The 26648-nt window shown below is 37.0% G+C and overlaps 1 protein-coding gene across 3 annotated transcripts in view; it reads left to right on the top strand.

The window, feature by feature from the left end:
- The window catches only part of camkk1a (calcium/calmodulin-dependent protein kinase kinase 1, alpha a), a 102636-nt gene that overhangs the window by 29139 nt on the left and 46849 nt on the right, over positions 1–26648 (top strand). For all 3 annotated transcript variants that reach the window (XM_067406910.1, XM_067406907.1, XM_067406908.1), the window contains exon 2: positions 17412–17468. The gene's annotated coding sequence lies outside the window, so the exon portion shown is untranslated. The remainder of the gene's footprint in view (positions 1–17411; positions 17469–26648) is intronic.

Below are 26648 nucleotides of genomic sequence, written 5' to 3'. Positions count from 1 at the left end.
TGAAAATCCTGTAATTTATTACTCACCCTCATGTCGTTCCACACCCGTAAAACCTTAGTTCATCTTTGGAACACAAATTAAGATATTTTTCATAAAATCCGATGGCTCAGTGAGGCCTGCATTGCCAGCAAGACAATTAACACTTTCAATGCCCAGAAAGCTACTAAAGACGTATTTAAAACAGTTCATGTGACTACAGTGGTTCAACCTTAATGTTATGAATACTTTTTGAACACCAAAAAAACAAAGTAACAACCTTATTCAACAATATCTAGTGATGGGCAATCTCAAAACACTGCTTCATGAAGCTTCGAAGCTTTTCAAATCTTTTGTTTCGAATCAGAGGTTGGGAGTGTGAAAGTCACGTGATTTCAGTAAATGAGGCGAAACAATAAATTTCGAAACAGTTATGACGTAACGAAAGCCTCATTTACTGTAAAGTGACAGGATTTTCATTTTTGGGTAAACTAACCCTTTAAGGGTGAGTAAGTGATGACAGAATTTTGGGTGAACAGTGCTTTTAATATAGTATATATTTTAAATATTGAGCACTAATTTGCAATTCATTTAATTATTGCTATTTTAAACTAATTATTGAGCAACACAAGCAATTTATATTTTAAGATTGATGCATATGAACCAGCAGGATGTGTAATGAATTCAGCTTGAAATCAAATGAATTCTTACAAAATATGAAGAAAAGAAATTTGATAATTATAAACTCTCCTTTTTTGCCCATGCATTATATCTAAATGTCATAAACTGTATGGCTGTGAAGCACTGCCTTGATTGTCTATAAAGTGTTGAGGTGGTCATTATGGGAATACTTAGACGATGACTCCAACGCACTTGAGTGTTAGAAGAAAATGGAAGGGATCAAATACCCTTTATCTCACTCAAATCGGCAGTGACTTGAAAGACATCAGTGACGCCTTCAGATGCGTCTAAAGGGAGACAGAATATAGTTAGATGAGTAGAGAGAAACCTATTCCCACTCGTTTTATATTGTGAGCTATCAGTATCAGTGAGTTGCATAAGTATTGTTAGAAAATTTGACAGATGATAGAATCTGCATTAGTTACATAATCCACGAATGGTTGTGTGGATCCCTTGATTGCTGTAGGATTACACAAGGTGACTTTGCTATTAACTAGTTTCAGGGTGTGTTTTCACACTTGTATTTTGGGTCTCTTGTTTTTTTTTTTTTTTTTTTTTTTTTGGGGTCCGGAGACTCAGAGACAGAGACCAACCTTTTCTGTGGCCTGCTTATTTGGTGCGCACCAGGGTTAGGGTGGAATCGATACAAACATGCCAAGTGTGATGGTGATCATTGACATTTCTCAAAATATCTTTATTTTCAATTTCAATTTCAGTTTATTTATAAAGCACAATTAAACACAAATACCGTTGACCAATGTGCTGTATAAAGTAAAATCAACAAAGTCACAGATAAATAACAACAAAACATAAAACCAGGACAACTACATCACCAGTCATATATTATAAGACTGATCAAAAAAAAAAAAAAAAAAGTTTTAACCTAGATTTAAAAATGGACAGAGTAGGGGCAGTTCTAATTTCTGTAGGCAAACTGTTCCAGAATCTTGGTGCAGCTATGGAAAATGCTCAATCTCCCCTAGTCTTGAGCCAAGATCTAGGAGCCACTAAGAGCCTCAAGTTGGCATACCTTAGAGCTCTTGTAGGTTGATGGACTGTCAACAAATCAGAAAGGTAAGACTGTGCTAATCAATTTAATGACTTAAAAAGTAATAAAAGAACTTTAAAATGTATCCTATAATGCACAAGTAGGCAGTGAAGTGACTGGAGGACAGGAGTTATATGTTCCTGTTTGCTCTTCTCAGCAGCATTCTGAACCATCTGAAGGCGATTTATGGAAGATTGATTAATCCCCAGATAAAGAGAACTGCAATAATCAAGCCTTATGGTAATAAAACCATGTATTACTCTTTCAAAATTTGTAAATGAAAGGAAGGGCTTTATTTTTACCAGGGTTCGCAGCTGGTAAAAACTTGACTTCACAACTTGGTTGACCTGTCTATCAAGCTTTAGGGCACTATCCAGCACCACGCCCAGGTTTTTCACACATAGCTTAACATAAGGTGCCAGAACACCAAGATTTACATTTGCTGTACCATGTACATCAGAGGGGGTAAACACCATAACCTCAGTTTTACTCTCATTCAAACTTAAAAAATTCAGAGACATGCATGCTTTAACAGCCAAAAGGCAAGTGGCCACCTGTTCTACACCATTCTTAAGTTTAGGAGGAAAATATATTTGTGTGTCGTCTGCATAACAATGATAATTTAGGCCATACTTTTCAAAGAGGGAGCATGTATAGAGAAAATAACATAGGAGCTAATGTGGAGCCCTGAGGAATCCCACAGGTCAATGGTACAGAAGAAGAAAATTTTCCATTATTGACAGAAAAACTCCTGTTTGTCAGATAAGACTGAAACCAATGTAAGGCTGAACCTCTGATGCCCACTATCTGTTCTAAATGGGACAGCAGAACATTATGGTCTACTGTGTCAAAAGCCTCCTACCTCCAAAGTTTTCCAACCTCCTACGTCTATAAATGATTTTATGTCTCACAAAAGAAATTATGTTTTATTAACAAAGTTCGGGAGGAGCACATTCACATGGTCTACCCAATCAGCCTATAGATCAGTGGTTCCCAAACTTGTCCTGTAGGACCCCCAGCACTGCACATTTTGTATGTCTCTCATCTAATACACCTGATTCAACTCATCAGCTCATTAGTAGAGACTGCAAGACCTGAAGTAGGTGTGTCAGATAAGGGTGACATACAAAATGTGCAGTGCTGGGGGTCCTACAGGACAGGTTTGGGAACCACTGCTATGGATAAACCAACTCACCTTCCTTACTCAAAAGCCTTTTCTGCATCCCTCCACCACCCAACTCCTCACTCTCGGCTAGTTCCTATCTCAGCCATGTATAGGGGGGAGTACTCTTGTTTCGGGCCACACATTTTTAAAATGCTGTTGAAGTTTCATTGTTAGTTCATCATAATACCCAATGCATTAATTAATGTTAACAAATAGAATCTTATTGCAAAGTATAACCAATCACTCAATCATGCTGTTACGTTGTAAATTATTATGAATTTAGAGTCGTGAAGTGTTGTGTTAGTATTTGTGTGAATGTATTTTTGAGATCCAGACAACTTTACAATTAATTAGTTTTTTTGCTCCTTTATGAGCTTGTCAGTTTAATGTTCTAGGATACTGAATGGCATATATAGATGTTGTCTAATTAAATCTGCTCAGGTTCTAGACCTCATTTAAAAAACATAACAAATGTTGGCGATATGTAAATCAGGCCCTGGCTAAAACTATTATAATATGGTGATTAGAAAAGAACCATTAAAACAGATTGCCTTCCCATCTGCATGGATTGGCCTGCTTTGGCAGACAGCTGGATACTGAGAGAGAACACAAGACTGGATACACTTTTATCATGAAGCAGCGCTCACTTTGAGTGATAATTTTCTTATTGTGAAGCGACTGTTTGGCAGAAACTTAATTTTGTTTCTGTATTACGTTTTGTGCTGCCTATTGAAGTTAGTTTATGAAAGTGAGGGAGTGCAACATTGTATTGTATTGCAGTCAGTTTGATTTGTGAAAGGGAAGTTTACTTAATGCATTTGCATTGAGAATTTTCCTAGGCTATAACTGGACAAGCCAGATCCAGACTGACAATTTTATTTTAGTATTATTTATTATATAAAGACATGCAGCCATCATCGCTTTACATCAAAATGGCATCAGATGCAATTGCTGCAAAGAATATTGCACCTGAAAGAACCATTCAATGGACCATCAAGAACTTCAAGGAGAGAGGTCCAACTGCCATGAAGAAGGCTTCAGGATGTCCCAGAGTGTCCAGCAAGTGCCAGGACCATCTCCTCCTAGGAATCAGCTACTGAAAAGTGTCACCACCAGTGTAGGGCTTGCTCAACATTGACAGCCGGTGTGTCAGTGAATCCAAAAGCAAAGACAGTGGCCTGGTGTCAAGAAGGGCCACAAAGAAGCCACTTTTCTCCAAGAAAAACATCAAGGATAGACTGAAATTCTGCATGAAGCACAAGGATTGGACAGCAAAAGACTGGTGGAAAGTTATTTTCTTTGATGAAGCCCCTTTCCGACTGTTTAGAACATCTGGAAAATCGAGTGTCTGGTGAACGCTACCATAAGTCCTGTGTTGTGCCAACAGTGAAACATCCTGGGACCAGCCATGTGTGGGGTCGCTTTTCATCCAATGGAGTGGGCTCTCTCACAATTCTGCCCCAAAACATTGTTATGAATAAATAATGGTATCAAAACGTCCTGCAAGAGCAAATTCTCCCAACAACCCAGGAGCAATTTGGTGATGATCCGTGCATTTTCCAGCATGATGCAGCACCATGTCACAAGGCAAGAGAGATAACGAAGTGGATTGGAGATTGTTACATTGAAATTTTTGATTCGTGGCCTGGCTGTTCCACGGATATTAATCCCATAGAGAACCTGTGATCAGTCCTCAAAAGGCGAGTGGACTAGCACAAATTGTGATAAACTCTAAGCACTAACAAGGAAAGAATGGATCACCATTTAGTCAGGATTTGGTCTAGAAGCTGACATCCAGCATGCAAAAAGTTATGAAGAAGAAATGTTAACACTGTAAATACTGACTCTATGCTAATACTGAATGTTTTTGCCAATAAAAACCTTTAAAACATATGATATGCTTTTCATTGTTGTCCAGTATACCATAGAAACATGAAAAAATAATCTACAAATCCTGAAGCAGCAAACTTTGTGAAACACAAAATTTATGTTGCTGCCAATAATTTTGGCTACGGCTTGTATTACTAATATAGTATTTATTAATATTTTGTTAATAGTTGTAATAGTTTGTTAACAAAAACAACAGTGACTGACAAATTTTTAAAGCAAACATGATCAGTATATTATGTTAATTTAATTTAGTACTTTGTTATATTAGCCCATAGCGAGCATGTAACATTTTTCTTGCACATCGATTCGTATTTCATTTTATTTTCATTTTTCCGATTTCCTAGCATTGAAATCTACTGTATATATGTTTCTGCTTGGCCTTATTGCAGTGGAGCTGTTTTTAGTCTGTAGTGTTTGTATCTCCTGATATGGCGAGCATCATGTTTGTCTTTTGGCATAATGACCTTTCGCCACAGATAGTGTTACACAGGGAGCCGTCATCTCACCATTATACTGCTGTCCAGTGAAGTCTAGAGAAGAGATAGATGAAATGTAGACAGTGTTCATGTTCAGATCTATATTACAGTATGTTATATATGGGTTTAAGCTTAATTATTGACAAAGCAATGCTGTTTTATGTCAAGATACGATAGTCTTACAGCCAAAGCTCATGTCATACACTGTGAATCTAGTCAATAAAACAGCTCAGCCCTGTTCATTTATTACTCCTGTGAGTATACAGTGTCATTAAAAGGGCTAAGTTTGAATTTCCTAAAACACCAAGTAAAATTATGTTAGTTGCATTATTTTTTGCAGTATTGTTATCTGCATAGCACATAAAAACCTTCATAATCCTCAAAGTACTCATAAATCTGTAATATATTATGGAATGTAAAGAGGCCTGACTGCAGATTAACTACCGCCCATCAAAAGAGCCACAACTGTGAGTGAAATTCTGATCTCCTTAAAATGATCCACATCACGTTTAGTCATTTCTAATGGACACATGGTCAGTAATCTCTTGATTGTGTTTACCCTCATTGTCTAGTGCTGTGTGGCTTTTGAATTGAAATGAGAGAGTATATATAGACTCAAAATCATTGTGTTTCACAGTTGAAGGAATGAATTGGATTCATTGTCAAAGTAAAGATGTTAAAACAACGTAAAAAGCCAACAGACAGTGCCAGAATCCCACCCGATGCTCAGACTCGACTGTTCTGTCTAAAAAAAAAAAAAGGTTGAATTCCTTTATTCTGATTTTGAGTCACATTATTTGATTTCCCTAACTAAATTTGCATATTGCCCTTTTACTTCAATGGCATTTCTGGACTTGTTCTATTTGGGGTTTGTTTTGTTGGTTTCATTCTTCTTTGCGTTGAATACTACCTTTACTGTATCTACAGTATGTATTCGTTTCTGTTGGATATATGTTTGCATTTGCATAGTAGCGTTTATATAGTATGTAATCTGAGCTAGATTTTGTTTAAATTAAATTAGAATTCCCAGAACTTCTTTTGAGTGGGTCTTATGTGATTATCAGCAACATTATGTCTTTTCCTTTATTTTGCTACTAAGAAAACCATTAAAAATGGCATTTTTATCTCGGTCAAAGCCATTACTCTGTGCAAAGAGCTTGTAAACTCTCTCTTTGCACACACACAGTCAGTCCATGTTGAGTTGTTTTCCAGATCCTCTCTTTTCAAGCCTCCAGTGCTCTTAATTGGATTTGCCTAGATGAAGGTTGACGCAATTACACAGGCAATGGTAAATTTCACAACATGTAGTCAGAAAAGCACACCAATTTCTTTCCAATAACAAGATCTCCTGTTAAATGTAATCTAGTTTTTTGCATCCATATTAGTTATTTTCTATGAAGAAAAATAGTGGCCTGTTTACATTATGTAGTTAAATGGCCAATCCATCTTACTGTTCATTCATTCAAGTGATAGTGGTAACACTGTCCAGAGAGGTTCAGTTTGTTAAAATTAGTTAATGCACTAGGGCATCATAAACTAATAATGAATTATACTTATCCCTCAAGCCATCCTAGTTGTATGATGACTTTCCTCTTTCTGATGAACAAAATCAGAGAAATATTAATAAATATCCTAATGCATCTGAGACAAGTATTGAGCTGAAGAAAGTGTCTCCATCCACATTCATCCATCATAAACATTCCACACAGCTCTGGAGTGTAAAACAAAAAAAATCCACATTTAACAAGTTATAAAGTAAAATATCTAGCTTCCGCCAGACCGCCTTCCGTATTCAAATTACAAAAAAATGGAACTGGTGCCATGTCAGTTAAGCTTTTTCTGTTGAATAGGGAAGGCGTAGGATGTAGCGTAAGCTTTATGAACTGCGAGAGTTTTACACTTTCTTTGTGAGTAGAATATGGAAGGCAGTCTGGCGGAAGCTAAATAGGCTTCAGAAGGCCTTTATTAAAGGGTTAGTTCACCCAAAAAATAAAAATTAATTAATGACTCACCCTCATGTCGTTCCAAACCCGTCAGACCTTCATTCATCTTCGGAACACAGTTTAAGATATTTTAGATTTAGTCCGTGAGCTTTCTGTCCCTCCATTGAAAATATATGTACGGTAGTCTGTCCATGTCCAGAAAGGTAATAAAAACATCATCAAAGTAGTCCATGTGACATCAGTGGGTTAGTTAGAATTTGTTGAAGGATCAAAAATACATTTTGATCCAAAAATAACAAAAATTACTACTTTATTCAGCATTGTCTTCTCTTCCGGGTCTGTTGTCAATCCGCGTTCATGAAAGACGCTGCTGACGTGTTATCTGGTGCGCCCGAGCTTCGTTTACAGTCTGAAGGCCAGAACACACCAAGTCGACGCCAGCAGGTGACGAAAGCAGACTGTGGGGTTGGCTCACGTCGGCAGCGTCTGTGTTCAAAGTTGCTCTGACACACCAAACCGACGCTAAACAGCCAACGGCCAAGTAGCACGTCAGTTCTGCTTCTGCATGAGATGAAATGCCTTTCTGAACCAGCAGGCGGCAGTATCTGAACAGCCAATCAGAATGATCAGATGGCCCGACGGACCAATGAGCTCCAATGCCAATTCAACATTTCGAATCGGCCGAAAAAAAGCTGACGAGGATCAACTTCAGCCAACGGCGTGGAACACAGAGAAAACTTAGTCGGCCGACAAAAAAAACTGCCCGACGGCCGACCGTCGGCTTGGTGTGTTCCTGCCTTAAAGGAGACGCACACTGTAAACAAAACAACCTTCGCAAACATGTCTAAGGATTTCGACACAGAGGAAGACTTGCATTTTTTGCTCAGCCATATTTCTTTGAACCCGAATACACGGACGAAGAACTAAGAGCGATGGAAGAAGCTCCTACACAGCAGCGACCGCTGTCACAAGCAGCGTCACTGCGGAGTCGTGAACGCGGATTGACAACAGACCCGGAAGAGAAGACGATGCTGAATAAATTAGTAGTTTTTGTTATTTTTGGACCAAAATTTATTTTCGATGCTTCAACAAATTCTAACTAACCCACTGATGTCACATGGACTAAAACTAAAATATCCTAAACTGTGTTCCGAAGGTCTTACGGGTTTGGAAGGACATGATTTTCATTTTTGTGTGTACTAACCCTTTAACCCCCCAGAGCCGTGTGAAGTATGTTTATGATGGATGGATGTGGATGGAGGCACTTTCTTCAGCTCGTACTCGTCGATCCCGCTCACTGCCATTATAAAGTTCAGATGTGTCAGGATATTTATTAAAATATCTCCGATTGTGTTCATCAGAAAGAAGAAAGTCATATACACCTAGGATGGCTTGAGGGCGAGTAAAGCTTGGGCTAATTTTCATTTGAAAGTGAACTAATCCTTTAAGCAGCATGACATTTACTGTACATTTTACAGTACATTTAGTCATTTAGCAGATGCTTTTCTCCAAAGCGACTTACAAATGAGAACAGTAGAAGCAATAAAATCAACATGAGTGCAACAGTATGCAAGTGCCGTGTCAAGTCCCACTGTATTGTAAAGTGTTGCTGATTCAGCCATTCTTGAGTGATAGCTGTCCAAACACGGGTCTGTCTTTGACATCTTCGCCCACACTGTCAAATTTTGAGACATCTAAATCCTCAGTGGTCCTCTGAGAGTAAGTCTCCTCATTAAAATGTCATTTTGCATCCGAGACAGCTGCCAGGAAGCCAAACCAGCAGGAGGATGAATGTGCAGAAGACCCCGTTATTGTCACATCTTCTGCATTTAACTTTTTCATTGTTTCTTTAAATGCCAGATCACAGAGAACATGGTAATTTTAAATGCCTCGGTATGTAATGTAAAGACGTTACATTCAGCTGTTTGAAGGACTTTTTATGGGGTAGGAAGAGCCTTGTGTGTTTTTGTGTGTGTAAGAACTGTCCTCCTCGTTGGGCTGTTTTTAGAGGCGCGCAGTGTGAGTTGAGTGAGGTCCAGACTCTTTCAGGACAAGCATGAATTTCCACCATTCATCATTTATGAATGATGATTACCATCTGCTAAATTTAGTGCTCTGTGTGTGTGCTTTCTCTCTAATGCATCCTCACTGTTTATAGAGCTTTTTTCAGTTGGGATATCCCCAGATGGATCCAATCGCCACAGCATGCTTTATCTCTGTGTAGTCATCAAACACTGTCAAGCACATCCTGTCAGCTGGTTATGCTGGTCCGTACATTTTATTTGGATATGGGAAATGGGAAAACACCAGAAGCTCCTCCTCTTATGCCCCACCCACACTGGTTGCCCTGTTCCTGGACAGGCGGTGACCTGTGTAAAGGGACGCACTGGAGGTCTTAGCAACGTCTTATGCAGTGCAGGGAGGGGATGTCCCTGGATGTCCCATATTATGAACAATGGGTTCTTCTTCATCTGGGTCCCCTCCCTGACCCCCAGTAGAACTGGATCATGCCTCCATCCACCAGCCGACCTCTCAGGAAGTCCTCGGTCCGTGTGAGTAAATGAAATGAGGCTCTTCTATCTCTTTCCATCCGCTAATCCCAAATTCACTAGCTGGGGGTTAGTAGGGCAACATAGAGGTTAGCTCAGGATTTGGCAGGGAATGCGCTTGCTGCTATTTTTGTTCTTAAATATGTCTCTGAGTCGTCTTTTTACAGTCTGTAGAATTATGATGTTTCGTATATGTCTTCTCTCGATGACAACAGTGGTATAGAGTGAGCGACTGTGGATATAGTAGCTTCACTGAGATAATCTGCGTTATTCAATTAAAGTGACCCAGATTACAGTCTGACACACTCAAACCTGACACTGCACACACTCTCTTGTAAGTCACTTTGGATAAAAGTGTCTGCTAAATGCAAATATAAATGTAAATGAAAATGTGCGTTTTGAATGCTCCAGACATGCTGTATTTAGAGGTTGCAGGATAGAAGAATAGTTTGAGATTTGACAATATGAACACCTTTTTCTTGATAGGTGTAGCAACACCCTAGTGTGCCCAAGTGTCAGAGGTCTTTGGTGAGATTCTAGATGAAATAATGTGGTTATGATGTGGTCTAGTGTGCCCTTGCTGCTTATTTGGCTTTTAGTTTTAAATGAAAACAGATCTCAAGCTTGATTCTCAAGCGTGTAATCCAATTTTACCCCTGACCTCAACTGACACTTTCATTTCATTTATCATGGTTAATTTCAGCTTTAATTACACTAATGTGCCCTCACTAAACATGTAAGGAACATTTGAGAAATATTGACATTGTACTGTAAAGCACTTTTGTACGTCACACGTCTATCAAACAGAATTCTACAACATAAAACATAATCAAAAGCTTTATAATTAGGGCTGCACGATTTATCGCACGATAGGAAAAATAAGATTGAGCTTAAACGTGATTCTTAGTGCAATTATGAAATCGCAAAGACTGCGATTAATTTTTTAAGCGCAGCTTGTCAATGAAGTATGGCTCCAAATGCTAATCCATCTGAAAGCACTGCGAGTTTGAGTCGCTTATAATGTACATTTGAAGAACAAACATCTTTCCAGACATGAGAAGCATTTAACATCTTGTCCAACGAAAGACAACATTTAATAACATGTTTATACTCCAAACTCACTTCATAACGACAGTTGAGCGTCCTTCTGTGAGATGATGTGGCGTCTTACACAGAATAAGGCAGTTGTGTGTTTATTAGTAATGTTTAATCAATCAAAGCGTTTCCATCTTCTGTTTATTCAGATACAGCGATATAACGCATGTTATCTTCTTCTGCGGCAGGGCATATTGGAGTTTCTGCGCAAGAGCGCCCTCTGGCTTTCAGATGGAGAAGCATTTACTACTGATCACAGAGCCTTACAACTCTTAAAATAATTGCAGGATTTGCCAAATCGCGTGCGGTTTAATCGTGATAAATTGTGCAGCCCGATAAATAATAAAAACTGTTTTTTTTTATGAGTCTTGTGAAATATTTGTATGGTTTTTGAAAAGAAAAATTTAAATAACTGTTTTCTATTTTAATATATTTTAAAATGTGATTTATTTCTGTGATGGCAAAGCTGAATTTTCATCATCATTACCCCAGTTGAAAACCGTTGCACTGCTTAATATTTTTTGTGCAATTTGTGATAAATTTCAGGATTCTTTGATGAATAGAAAATTCAAAAGAACAGCATTTATTTTTTTCTCTAACAATATGAAGTTTTTTTTACTACAACATTTGTTCTAATGACACTGCAAATTTAACTGGCAAAACAGAATTGACATGCCTTCATTTGGTGCTCTTTGTCAGCTATTCTAGAGAGTTGGAGAGATGGCATTTGTGACATATCCATCGTGGACTCTTTTATAAGCTTTGGGCACCTTTAATGTCTTTAAAAATCCACTATGATTGTCTGATTTTATTAATTCAATTTAAGCATTTAAAATGAGTCAGTAAGGAGGCAAGATGAGATGCTCCAGATAAAGAGGAGGAGGATTGCGTGATTGTAGAATGAGTGTAGGGAGGAGAATGAATGTCCCCTGCTTGCTGCCCCCATGTGAACCGTACTCACATTAGCACAAGTGTGTGTGTGTGGTTTGAAATGGATCCCTCTTAAGAGCTTAATGGATGCAATATAAAAGCTTTTGCTGATTGTAAAGTAGATGCCTATGATTTCCCCATCAAATCTCTTCATTTTCTTGTCAGTTTTTCAAAATTGACCTTTAAAACATAATTTGTTTCTTTCTATGGCAGTGACAAGCAACTTGACAACATCTTAAAAAATGTGGTGCGCTTGATGAGACACAAAAATAGTGAAGTAGTCTAATTCGGACAAATCGGCAGCAAAAAAAAGATTGCTGTTACTGTGGGTCGGGGATATGCTTATACTTGATATGGAAATTAAAAAGATATATTGATATGAGCCACATTTTATATCAATCCATTGCTTTTCATCAAAATATCTTAATTTGTGGGATTTTCTCAGCAAATTTTAATATATGCAGTTAATTCTGATGAATGTCATGTAAATCACTTGAGGAACAATTTTAAATGATTTACAGCCTTAGTTTCCCTCTTCCCTCTTTTTCTCTCTGTTGTCATCAACTTCCTGTTGTCACTCCAGTCTGTTCCTCTCTATCTCTCTGTCCTCATATTGTGTCCGTTCTTAGTGTGGGATTACCAGTGATTAATGAATCAGTCTGATCACACCACATCAGCAGTGAGGATTAGTCTCTGCTGTCCATTACTGTATGAATTAAGCTTTCCCTCATTCACTGTACTGGCTCAATATGTAGATCAAGATTCCACCATTATACTAATTAAACAGATTACAGTGTTACATACATTAAACACATTCCCTCATGCTGAATGATTAGCATGCAACATGTCCATTAAAACTATTGTTTTATTATATATTAGTGCAGCTACTTTATACATGTTACAGTGATAAAGATGCTTGTGGCTTGGGTTTAGCAGGCTGTGAACACTATACATTGGTAGATTTCAGCGTGCACACAAATGCACAGACACCCACATCAATGTAGTTAAAGCTGTTAGGTCTGGCCATAACAAGCAGTAGTGCTGTCTGTAGGTCAGAGCACATGCCCAGAGGCTTCAGACATTAAAGCTGTTTGCTGGATGTGTGATACTGTGAATTTCACATAGTGTATCTTATATAAGTCTAAAGAAAATTCAGCCTCAGTTTTAATGATGTGTTGCATTTGTATTTTACAGGTAGAACAGCCACAGATGAGATAGGCTGTGCATGTGTCGGAGTAAATGCTACAGGCTTTTCTCATGCAGCCATTAGTGCTTTTAAAGGGTTAGTTCACCCAAAAATGAAAATGCTGTCATTAATTACTCACCCTCATGTCGTTCCACACCCATAAGACCTTCGTTCATCTTCCGAACACAAAAGTAAAAAGATATTTTTGATAAAATCCGATTCTCGTCGCTTCATAACATTAAGGTTGAACCACTGCACTCACATGAACTGTTTTAAATATGTCTTTAGTAGCTTTCTGGGCATCTGAATGTGTTAATTATCTTGCTGGCAATTGAGGCCTCACTGAGCCATTGGATTTTATCAAAGATATCTTAATTTGTGTTCTGAAGATGAACAAAGGTATTACGGGTGTGGAACGACATGAGGGTGAGTAATTAATGACAGAATTTTCATTTTTGTGTGAACTAACCCTTGAAGTATTAGCCATATTTAGCCATAATTTAAGTATTAAGCCAGTATTTTTGTTTTCATAGAAATTATTACTTTAATTTACTAAAGAATGCATTAAATTAATCAAAAGTGACAGTAATGACAATTGCAATGTTACAAAATATTTACAAAATGTTTCAAAAATGGTGTTATTTTGAACTTTTTATTCATTAAAGAATCCTGAGAAGAAGTGAAAAAATCCACCAACATGTTAAGCAGCACACAGTTTTCAACAATGATAATAAGAAATATTACTTCAGCACAAAATCAGCATATTAGAAGGATTTCTGAAGGATCATGTGACACTGAAGAAATGACTGCTGAACATTCAGCTTTGCCATCAGAGCAATAAATTACATTTTAATTATATTTAAATAGAAAAAAGTTATTTTAAATTATTGTTTCACAGTATTACTGTTTACTGTATTTTTGATCAAATAAATGCAGCATAACTCTTTTTTTTTTACTCACTTGTAATGCCCATAAGGATATAAATGTGCAGTATTTGTGCAGTAATAACAATTATTTTATATATATATATATATATATATATATTGCTGTAATTGTTGTGACAAAAATCATTAATTTAATTTGTTTTATTTAATATACATTCTAACAATGATAAAACTATGTCATCTCTGAACTTCTCTGCCTACAAAGTATCTTTTGCTCATGTTGGTTGATGACATGAGCATGTCAGACTGTGTAATCCATAAAAGGTATTGTTGTCACTTATAAGAGCCTGCTAAATTCACATTTCATGTTCCTGGGGGAGCTTTAAGTAGATGGATAACAGAGAGGCCCTGGACTATTTGCTCAGGGACCCTGCAGTCTTCATGCACAGTAATGTGTTTAAATTAGCGTCTGGTTTTAGACCGTCTCTAAGCGGTTGCCTTTGTTATACCTGCCTGATATCCAGTTGGGCATTTCTCCTTTTCTCTCTCTCTCTCTGTCTGTTGTATAGCTCATAAGTGCAATTCTTTCTTTCATCATTGCAGAGCGTATTCTCTCTGAGAATAGTCATCATTTGGCCGTTCACCCTCTCACGCTGGCATTCTCTGACAGCCTCCTCTGAAATCCCCATCCCACTTGAGTCTGCTGGCAGCTCTGTTTTGTTCCCTTGCTGACTTGAATAGGTTTTAATGGTGCTGCTTCATGTTTGAAATTAAGACTTGTGGCTTAAGACAGCAAACCAGACCCAAGAGCCCTGTGACATGTGCCGCATCCAACATTTGCTCTGAAATCCAGGCCTATTCGACGTAACTCCAACATAACAGGCTTCGGGGCTTGTCTGAGCTCTCTGCTGTCAACAGACCCAGACATCTTGTCTGGAGGAGGGAGACAAGTTGTTTTGGCTGGTTCTCTTGCATGTGGAGAGCTTGACTTTTTTTTATAAGTGGCCTTTTTGTCCACATACTTCCGAGAAAATGGCCGTCTGGATTCCTGCTGAAACAGAGGGCTGTAATTCTTCTCTTACTGTGTGAATACTTGAGCTTGTCTGCTGCTCTCCTCTGTTTACTAAGTTTAGAAATTCCCTGTTAATCATCTGTCTCAAGTTCTGCATGTAATAATTGTAATTAGGAAAACTTGGTTAGAATGAGCATTGGCTTACAGTAATGGCCAAAATTGATAGGGGATATTTGCTTTTAATGACCCTTTAGGTTCAATTAAACTATCAAAATATGAAGAGAATGATATATTGGGAATATATGAAGAATACACTAAACTTGCTTAATGTATTAACATGACAAAATTATTTGGCAAGAAAGGAAATCCCCAGCATGTCATGGAATATGGATTTTGAATATGAAAAAAAAAAAAAAAAAGCTCACAGGAAATGAAGCATACATTGACTACAATGTAATCAGTTATTAATATTTTGTTGGTTCTCCCTTGTTTTTGATTACAGCAGCCATTCTCCTGGGCATTGACTTACTAAACTTGTGTCGTGCTTAACTTCTTTCCTTAAGTTCTTCCTAAAGTTGAGGTTCATTGGAAGACCTACATGACAATTCAGGTTTATAATTTCTCAAATGTTTTCAATGGCTTTAAGGTCAGGGAACTGATGAGGCCAATTGAAGACTTCAAAATGCTGAGCTTGAACACTTATTTCGGACAACTTTGTTGCATTGCGGTGTGTTTGGGATCATTATCATGTTGGAAAATACATATTTGCTTTCCAGACAGATCCTCCATACTTAGCTACATTGTGTTCAGCAGGATTCCCAAGTATTGGTCCATTTAAAAAGTGCTAACAACTTAGATCCTTCCAACACCTTCTGCAGACATTCTTCCCCAAAACTATTATGTTTCTCCTGCCATGCTTAATGGTGCCAAGCATGCATTTGGTATTAAAACACTCCATTTGTTTCCTACAAATATACCGGACACCATCCAATGCAAATTTTTACTTGTTGGACTGTTAAACATGGCTCCAATCTTCCATACCCCGATCCTTATGTTCTTTGGCAGTTAAACTAATAAATTGTTTCTTTACTGGTACATAACCACTCAACCCAGCCTCTTGTAGCAGTTGGCTTACAGTTCAAGATGAAATTGGAGGTTTCTCATAGTTTCACATCTCATCCAGGTCTTTAGAAACTGTTTTGAGGTGTTCCCACATTTAGTTGATTTTCATCTGCAGGTCAAAATGCACACTAGTCTTCCTTGACCAGCCACTGCACTGTACATTCTGCATGGTAGTTGTCTCACTGTGCTTTGAAATAATTCTGTGGACATTCCTACCATTCACATCCTGCACATGAGCAAAATCTAAAACTGACTGACCAGATTTAGCCATTTTAACAACATCCTCCTTGGTGGCATTTTCAATAAAACCCACAAAATAACATCCAATAATGTAGCTAATACCTGCCACATAGTGATTTGAGTTTCATTGAGTCATGAAAAATGATATCATTGAAACGTTGAACGAACATATATAGTAGTTTTACCTCAGGCACAACTTCATAAAATACATACAAAATTTTTAATAAAAAGTTTGAATAATGTGCAAAATAATGTTTAATACAGTTGAATAAAGTTTATTTTTTCCCTCTGTATTCTTTGATTAATAGAAAGAACAACAGATCAGCTTTTATTTGAAATATATATATATTTTTTGTAAACATTGTAAATTTCTTTACTGTCAATTTTGATAAATTGAATGCATTCTTGCTGAATAAAAGTATTTTTGAAAGAAAATGTACACAGTAGTGTAAGTCGTACAGTGCTGTGTGTTTTAAAATCAAGTCATTGCTATACTTTTCAACAAAAAATACCTCCTGTAGGCTTATTATAATACAGTTTCTGGGTTGAATTTTGATATCTTTTTTTTTTTCTTTTTTTTTTTCAGTTTTCACACATTTACCCTGTTGAATAAAACTTGTCACAAGAAAGATCATTATCTAAGAGACTTGATTTTTAGTCATAACGGTATTTTGATAAAATGAGTTACTGTGATTTGCCACTGTAGATATTGTCTTATTCACAAAACTTTATTTGCCAGTTGTTATTAATATAGCAGAAACAGGAGGTAAATGAAATTTCATTTAAAAGATTTGTGTACTTTTTCTAGTGATCATGGCAGCAGTAATTCCTCAAACGATGCAGAAGAGTGTTATAATCAGGCATATATCTAGATGCGGTGTACAGCAATATAAAAAAAAAAAAAATTAGAGAGCTGATTCATTTGTCATTGTGAATTCCACCATTACTCTGTTAGTATCCATTTTTCCATCATACAGATTCTAAATGTCAAATCACCTGTAGATCACCTTCAAAATATTTTATGTTACTTTCAGATTACTTCTATGTCTTCCCAGCAGTGCTAACAGCTATGTACTTCCTGAGAAGGAAGTAAATCTCATGTTTCAGGATAGATACACAATATTTATATTTAATAACGGGTTTTCGCGCACATACTCCTTGTGTTGACATAAACTCATACTAGGTTAACAGAGTTTTATTTGTATCATTCACAGGTTGCTTTATGCTGTAGGGAAACGAGTGGAAGAAACATTGAATGCTGCAATACTGAGGTGAGTCCTACTTCATGTACTTGATAAGATCCACTTTATTATCACTGCCTTAGTTTTACAATTATTTTTGACAGATCCTTTTATAATATCACACTTTACACCTGATTACATCAAGATGTTTGGAGATCGGTTTAAAAGGGCAGCTTCAATTGTAAGCGGCATATTAAGCACTTGTACTGTAATCTGTCTAGCTGTTCCTCCATGTGTGAAATCCCATTTGTATTCATCTGCATGTACACTGGCCGTGTCCTCAATCACTGTACGCTCCAGCAGTTTAAAGCCTGTCAATATTCATCTCATCAGTGCTCCCACTCTCCCTCAGCCTCTTAAAGGGAAAGTAATAGCTGTTTATGGACTCTTCAGAAGGTAAAACTGTACTCTAGTGCTTCATGTTTTGCAGCAATATTTTTCTATGCATTTAGATGTACAATTACTAGAAACAGTTTGTGTTTAATCACATATTTTTTAGTAGCCAACCCCACTAACATGCTTTAAAAAACAGGATATTATAAAAAACCTGACAGTCATGGTTATCTGCTAGGTTAAACCAAGATTACCCTTTTCTGTCTGTAAAATAAGTTTCTATTTAGGCTTTGCTTTCATCCTATAAATGTTCAACTGGTTTCACCACAGCTGGACAATTTACAGTTTTGTAAATGTATAAAGAAAATCAAAAGTGTGATTTATAGCCTTTGTATGATTTTAATGGTTTGATTCTAAATGTAAAGTTTTTTTGTTTCATAACAAAAACAGTTCGGTATGTACCTCGGTATTGAAGTCACGGTTCGGTATGGGTTTGGTACAGCTGGGCGGAGAAACCTGAAGATAAAATAGCTTTTTTTTCTTCTTCTTCTTTTTTTTTTTTTTTTTAAATAAAAACTGTTCTCTCTGTGTCTCTCTCTTTAAATAAATTCAATTATAATTGACATTTCCTTAAAGGTGCTAAAGAGGATCTTCTCGTCGACTGAGAAACCAAAGACTGTTACTGAGTTTTTGAAATGAGCGCATGCGTAAGAACAACCCCCCTCCAAAAGTCGTAAACACTCGTATTGGAACACGAGTGTTTACCACCGGCATTCACTGTGTTTTGTTAGTGGATTCATTATGTCGGACTCACCGATGATCGCATAAACGATTGGCTGATGTTTTTAAGGCCCTACCTCGTGCACAGATGATGTATATTAATATTATTCCTTTCAGTGCACCTAATAAATAGTCTTTTATCAGTTAGTAAAGACAGTTTCAAGTAATATTGCAAAAATGTATAGAACAAAACATCCTCTTTAGCACCTTTAAGGAGAAAAAAAATCTATCTCAGCTAATGCTGTAAACTATATACAGAGAGCCCGTTCTTGCACATAACTATAATATTAAAGGTTACAATTAACAACAGAGCCCAAATTATTAAATTTAGTTGCCATTTAGTTTTAGATATAATAACACTCAAATAAAAAAATAAAAAAAAACACGTAAATTGCACATAAGGCAGGTTTTGTACTAACTTCTAAATCTAGTTATAAAATTAATTTTCTGTTATTTTCTACTCCAATTCACTTTTGAAATATAATTATTTACACAGTTACTGCCATAACTTCTTTTCATGACAAATTTATTTAAACATATATTAAATAATTAAGATATTACTAACAGGTAAAGTAAATCTAATAAATATATAAGCTAATATAGTGCATATATTTAAAATGCTCCCCTATAAAACTCATTTTTCTAGTGAACTAACATTCTGTGGACACTACATGACTTGCCTGAGGCAAATGTAATGCTACGTGAGATATTATTCTCAAGGTGTTTTATTGTTGTTTTTCTGTGGCTGAAACACTGGTTGAGAGTGTTTGATTGCTATATATATATATATATATATATATATATATATATATATATATATATATATATATATATATATATATATATATATATATATATATATATATATATATATATATATATATATATATAAATAAATAAATAAAGATGGCGTTTGGATTTTAATGGGCAAATACTTCAGAATCTAGAGTGGAGTGTGTAGCTTTTCATTTCTTAAACAACAACATATTAAGATGCATCATGGCCATATTCCAGGATGACAATGTCAAGATTCACCAAGGTTAAAATTGTCAAAGAATGGTTCAGAGAGCATGAAGAATCATTTTCAAAGTCTTTGGGATGTGCTGGAGGAGACTTTACAGAGTGTTCACCTTTTGCATTGTCAATACAAGATCTTGACCAAAAAATGATGCACCCCTCGATGGAAATAAATGTTGTGATATTATTTCCATCAAGAGGTGCATCAATTTTTGGTCAAGATCTTGTATTGACAATGCAAGAGGTGAACACTCTGTAAAGTCTCCTCCAGAACATCCCAAAGACTTTCAATGAAATTAAAGTCTGGACTCAGAGGTGTCAATTAATGTGTGAAAATGATTCTTCATGCTCTCTAAACCATTCTTTCACAATTTTAACCCTGACGAATCTTGACATTGTCATCCTGGAATATGGTATGTGTCTTCCTACATGGTTGTTTAAGAAATGAAAAGTTACACTCTCCATCATTAAGGGTTAAAGAACCATTGCCAAACATATAATATGCTAGAAACATAATAATCACTGTAATAATGATCCATTTATAGATTCTTAAGTATTTGCCTATTCAAATCTAAACAGCAAATTTTTTTTTTGCCGGGCAGTGTATATATAATGTTGTGCACCTGTCCATGTTGGCATCTGCCCAACTTAGCTTCTACCAAGTGAGTTTTTCCTCCATTTTAAAAAATTAAACATTTGTGTTGTCCTAAATATGGATTTTCATATAGTTTTAATAATTGCATTACCATTTTTTTCTATGACTCAGTAAGAGCACCCACCAGTTGAGAACCACTGTTGTAGACTGTAGAAAGATTTCAAAGTTTATGGTGACACACCATTCATTATGTTCTATTTCAAAGCACATCTTTCTCCCTGTGTTTAGTCAAGCGATAGTTTGCTGTTTATCTTGTCTAATAGCACATGGTTCCCGCTCTAGATCACCACCCACTGACTGATACAGCACTAGAACCGTTTGGGCTCTGTTCCCTCACAGTTTGCATCAAAGCTTTGGTGTTGAATTGAAGTGAGAGGAGGCAGAACGTGGGCATAGAACGTTGCAGTCGTTCACCTCTCCTCCTCCTGTTTTCCCTCTTCACATATCCTTCACTCTGCTCTAAATTCCTCCTCATCCGGAGGGACTTGCTTTAACAGCCGCATAAATGCACTTCGCTTCTACAAGGACGCCTGCTAGAGATCAGCTCTGCCAGTGTGTGTGTATGTGTGTGTGTGTTCAATAACGTCTGCACACTGCATACAGATGTCATGGATTGAAATGGATATCCAGCACCTGGGAGAACAATTGAAGCATCTGTGAATGCAAACTCACACTCACACACAGAAAAACACAATGTGAGTTATATTCTCTTTAGCAGGAGCTGACAGGCCTGTCTAGAAGAGTTTAGAAAGTCAGCTATACTTGCTAGCCTAACAGAGACAGAATGAAGGAGGAGATTGGGAGAAATCATAATGTTATGGACTAGCCTCAAAAGTATTTTGATTTGTGCTAAGCAAGCTACATTTATTATACCATTTTCTACAGATTTTGTAAAAAAGGGTTTGATATTAGCATGTTGCTAAGCTAGCCTGTTAGATACAAAGCGGGTCACCTCTCTAGAGTTAGCGTGATGTCCTCGCATAATAGCATAAAAAATATCGCCCAGATACTGGGTAAAATATTTTTTTATTAAATTGTTTTAATCATTAGATTTCAGTTCTTTTGCTTCATCTGCCATCTTGGATTTACTTCGCCGCAAAGCATTCTGGTATTGTGATTTGAACAAAGGATACGTGTTGTCCTGCCTTAGAATTTGGCCAAATTTTTTTCACATTTTCTGTAAAATGGTGATAATTATGTGAATATATTTAAATATGTGTTAACAGTGCTCTCATTAACACTTCAGCCTACAGGAACTAAAAGGTTTTCCAGATTAGACAAATTAATTACTGTATATTACCCTCCTATTTAAACATTAACATAGAACTTGTTTGAGTTGCAATAATAAGGGGAAAAAAAACACAAATAAGCAAACACTCATAGATGAGAGCATTCGGGTCCATATAGGCCTAGTGAATCATCTCTTGTTACAGAGATCTGGGTGAGCGACTAGAGTGACACCTAACACCGATTACATGGGAAGATATGAAGACAGAAGACATTTCAGGGCATTTAAGACCTGTAGCATGTAACATTAGTCTCTCACTTTCCATGGTTGCGAAAGAATGTGTTTGGATGAGTCAAAATCTCTATTTTTAAAGATGAACCAAGAATTCTCTTATGGTGCCTCACCTACATTATTATAAGATGCCCATCTGCCTAGGAAGAAGTGAAGACTCGCGATCAAGTATAATGTGGCAAAAAGAGAATTGTTTGTGTATATATATATATATATATATATATATATATATATATATATATAATTATGACCACCTTCCTAATATTGTGTTGGTCCCCCTTTTGCTGCCAAAACGGCCCTGATTCACCAAGGCATGGACTCCACTAGACACCTGAAGGTGTGCTGTGGTATCTGGCACCAAGATGTTAGCAGCAGATCTTTTAAGTCCTGTAAGTTGTAAGGTGGAGCCTCCATGGATCAGTCTTGTTTGTTCAGCACATCCCACAGATGCTCGATTGGATTGAGATCTGGGGAATTTGGAGGCCAAGTCAACACCTCAAACTCATGTTGTGCTCCTCAAACCATTCCTGAACCATTTTTGATTTGTGGCACGGCGTATTATCCTGCTGAAAGAGGCCACAGCCACCAGGAAATACTGTTTCCATGAAAGGATGTACTTGGTCTGCAGCAATGCTAGGTGGTACATTACATGTCAAAGTAACATCCACATGGATGGCAGGACCCAAGGTTTCCCAGCAGAACATTGTCCAAATGATCACACTGCCTCCGCCAGCTTACCTTCTTCCCATAGTGCATCCTGGTGCCATGTGTTCCCCAGGCAAGTGACGCACTTGCACCCGGTCATCCAAGAGATGTAAAAAAAAAACGTGATTCATCAGACCAGGCCACCTTTTTCCATTGCTCTGTGGTCCAGTTCTGATGTTCACGTGCCCACTGTTGGCACTTTTGACGGTGGACAGGAATCAGCATGGGCACCCTGACTGGTCTGCAGCTATGCAGCCCTTATATGTAACAAACTGTGATACACTGTGTATTCTGACACCTTTCTATCAGAACCAGCATTAACTTCTTGAGCAATTTGAGCTACTGTAGCAGGTCTGTTGGATCGGACCACACGGACCAGCCTTCGCTCCCCACGTGTATCAGTGAGCCTTGGCCACCCATGACCCTGTCGCCGGTTCACCACTGTGCCTTCCTTGGACCACTTTTGATATAGACTGACCACTGCAGACCGGAAACACCCCACAACAGAGATGCTCTGACCCATCATCTAGCCATCACAATTTGGCCATTGTCAAACTCGCTCAAGTCCTTACGCTTGCCCATTTTTCCTGCTTCTAACACATCAACTTTGAGGACAAAATGTTCACTTGCTGCCTAATATGTCCCACCCACTAACAGGTGCCGTGATGAAGAGATAATCAGTATTATTCACTTCACCTATCAGTCGTCATAATGTTGTGCCTGATCGGTGTATATACCTGCTAGTTTACCTCTACTCACTATCATGATGTTTACAGTGAACATAATCTGTGTGTCTAATGGAACACTCCAGCACTTGATTTTGCTTAGTGCACTGGATTTTGACAAGCTAAGGGTGTGTGTTTGCCTCGTGGATGTAATATGCAGTGTGCCCTACATTGTGCTCTTGTAACTGTTCATTTCAGATGTCTATAGATAGTGTTTGAATGATTACTGCACACATTTGTGCTGAAATTGACAAATATTAGTATGATATACAGTGTTTGTTTTAATTTGACTGTTAGCTTTTGATAGCTTTATACAGGAACTACCTTTTAGTTCCTTTAGGCTGTTAATGAGCACACTGTCACAGAATTATTCACAGAACTATCATAATTTCACAGAAAGTGTGAAAAAAGTGTACACATCTCTTTTCGAAAATCTAGTAAGTAAAGAAACGTAAAGACATTTATATTGTTACAGAAGATTACTGTTTCAAATGCAGTTCTTTTGAACTTTCTGTTAATCAAAGAATCCTGAAAAAGATGTATGACAGATTTAACAAAAATATTAAGCTGTTTATATATCAACTGTTTTCAACATTGATAATAAGATGTTTCTTGTGTAGTATGTCTGTGTGTGTTTATTGTAAGGCATTTCAAAGTTGTTGTCAGCATTGTCTTAGTGGGTATGTGTTTGTTGTTTGTATGTCCCAGAAACAGCCCTGGCCTGAATCATCTGGTAGCATTGAGATAAAACTGCCCCAGTGCTGAGCCTTACAGAAGGACAATGCCATGACCCAGTGCTGAAACAGGGGCCCTGGTATAGTCAGTGATGCCAGAATGAGTTTTAGAATGAGGGTTCCTGCTACAGTATGTTAGTTTGAATGCCTGACTCATGAATATTAATTAGATTGTGTTGACATTGCCAGGTAGTCCTGCTAGACTGTCCAGTCACATAACCTAATTAATATTCATGAGTTAACCTTGTTATTTATTGATACATTTATGTGCAGATACACTTGAGTTGTGCATTGATATTCCACACTGACTTTGAGATACTATATCAGATCAGCTTTACCTTTGCTCACATATTTTCTTGTTTTGATAAACTGAATGAGCATTGCATTAATCCAGAATTCAGGTCTGTAACTCATAATGTCAGATTTGTACATTTAAAAGTAGATTGATTTTGCACATTGTTTCATTAATTTCTCATTTATCACTCTTTCTGGTTCAGAGATTTTGTAGATCAGTGGATATATGCGCAGACAAGACTCCTGTATTATTTTTTTTACTTTGTTTGTTCAGTACAGGCCAACAAAACTTTTTTAATATCAACCATCTAATTTCAGTTAAGTTGGGCCTGTGCGATTTTTAAATGGCATCTGGGGCTTGTAGAAGAAAACTTCCCATGTTTGGTGCCTGTATATTTTGAGTAACCTTGAGCAATAGAATAAGGGAACGTGTCCCAAATACGTCAAATCGAGAGTGGTTCCCTTGACATTTGCGTTATAGGATTTCACTCTGTTTCTGGAGCCTGTCTCATGCCTCAGTCTCTCTGGCTCGCTGTAGGACAGAAAGGATTTAGTTGTGATGACATTTGTATTGTTCAGCTGCTTTTCCTATGGTAATTCTCCATGCCCCCTCATAGAGGATTCTCTGAAATGGTTTGCATTGGAACGAGACAATAAAAGTAAGAAAAGAAGGGAGATTAGTGGAAGGGTATTATGAGAATGGATAAAGAAATTCATTCCTATGTCTTTCTCTTCTGCTTTCTATTGCTCTTATTTCCATGTAGAGAGCTGTATTTTGTATTTCCATCTCTTTTATCTATAAAACAAAGACTCAATCAGATGTCCAGCTCTGCTTTGATTCTCTCTCTATGAAGGAAACAATGTCTGATCATAAGAGAGACATTGATGTGAGAGGAGCGAACGGTGCCCTTGCTACCAGCAGATGGACAGGTACTCCTGATCAGTCTTTGCAAATTCTGGACACTTCAGCCAATATGTGAACTATTTGCATATTCACTGTGTCCCGAAAATAAGACAGTTAGAAGACAAATATTTGGCTGACATAAATGTATTAATTTCTGTTCTTCTGTTATGAGCTTCATACATTTTTTGACCCTTCAAAGGATAGGTCACCCAGAAATGAAAATTCTCTCATTAATTCCTCACCCTCATGTCATTCCAAAACCGTAAGACTTTCGCTCATCTTCAGAACACAAATTAAGATATTTTTGGTGAAATCTGAGAGCTTTCTGTCCCTCCATAGACAGCTATGCAACTGACAAATTTTCTGAAGAGACTCAATTGCTTTATATGATGAATAGATTTAATTTATGCTTTTATTTACATATAAACATTGATCAACGAACATAAACAGAAGCTATTTGATGCACGAGAACACACCTCTTGTGGAAGCTTAAACGTGCTGAGTAACACATGAGAATGAACCTCATCGGTTCTTTCTGAAGCTCAAACGTGTTGAATAACACGAGAATGAACCTCATTGGTTCTCACACATCAAGCAAACATGCTTGAGCTTCTGTTTACCACAACTGATGTGTGAGATGATTAATGTGTTTATATGTGAATAGAACTGGAACCGGAATAGGACTGAACTGCTCAATTCATATGGATTAGTTCTACAATCTTTTTTTTTTTTTAAATATTTGAAGTGTCAAAGTGTCCGTTGCGTAGCTGTCAATGGAGGGACAGAAAGCTCTCAGATTTCGTCAAAAAGATCTTCATTTGTGTTCCAAAGATGAACAAAAGTCTTACTGTACATGTTTGGAACGACATGAAGGTGAGTAATTAATGACAGAATTTTCATTTTTGGGTGAACTAACCCTTTCATATGACCACGCTTGTTTTTTATAGGATTACTGGTATGGTAATATGTACTGTAAATGAATTGGGGAGATTTTGGAAGTGAAATATATGACCATGTCAGCTTGGTAGATTGACATATATCTTTTCTGTTAAAGCTGCAGTCCGCAACTTTTTTTGTGTTAAAAATTTACAAAAATTATATAATGAGAATATACAACATGAATCCATTTTCCAAACCGTGTTTTTATCTTATCCTGAATCATTATGGTACACTTATAATAAGTGTTTATATTCTGACTATTTCAGACCGGACTGGTAGGACTCGCCGCAGAGTATCACAGTAACTGCGTGACTCGCCATAGACATACATGGAGAAAAGTAGCTCCGGCTAAAATGTTCCTCCGCAAGACGTGTGCAGTTCTGTTTATTAACCGCTAGAGGGCCAAAAAGCAGCAGCTTTAACAAATACTGTTTAGTCATTATTTTTAGCAATTATTTATCTTTAAAATGTATTAAGTGTACATCATAATAAAAAAAAAAGTTTGTAAAAACCAGACCCCAGACTTTTGAACACTAGTGTGTGTATATCATTTGTACAAATTTTAATACTTCAGACTTAAATTCTCTGTGAAATTTCTCCACATT

This window comes from Chanodichthys erythropterus, chromosome 13 (assembly GCF_024489055.1).
Source record: "Chanodichthys erythropterus isolate Z2021 chromosome 13, ASM2448905v1, whole genome shotgun sequence".
Taxonomy (NCBI): Eukaryota; Metazoa; Chordata; class Actinopteri; order Cypriniformes; family Xenocyprididae; genus Chanodichthys; species Chanodichthys erythropterus.
This window is presented reverse-complemented; position numbering and strand designations above follow the sequence as displayed.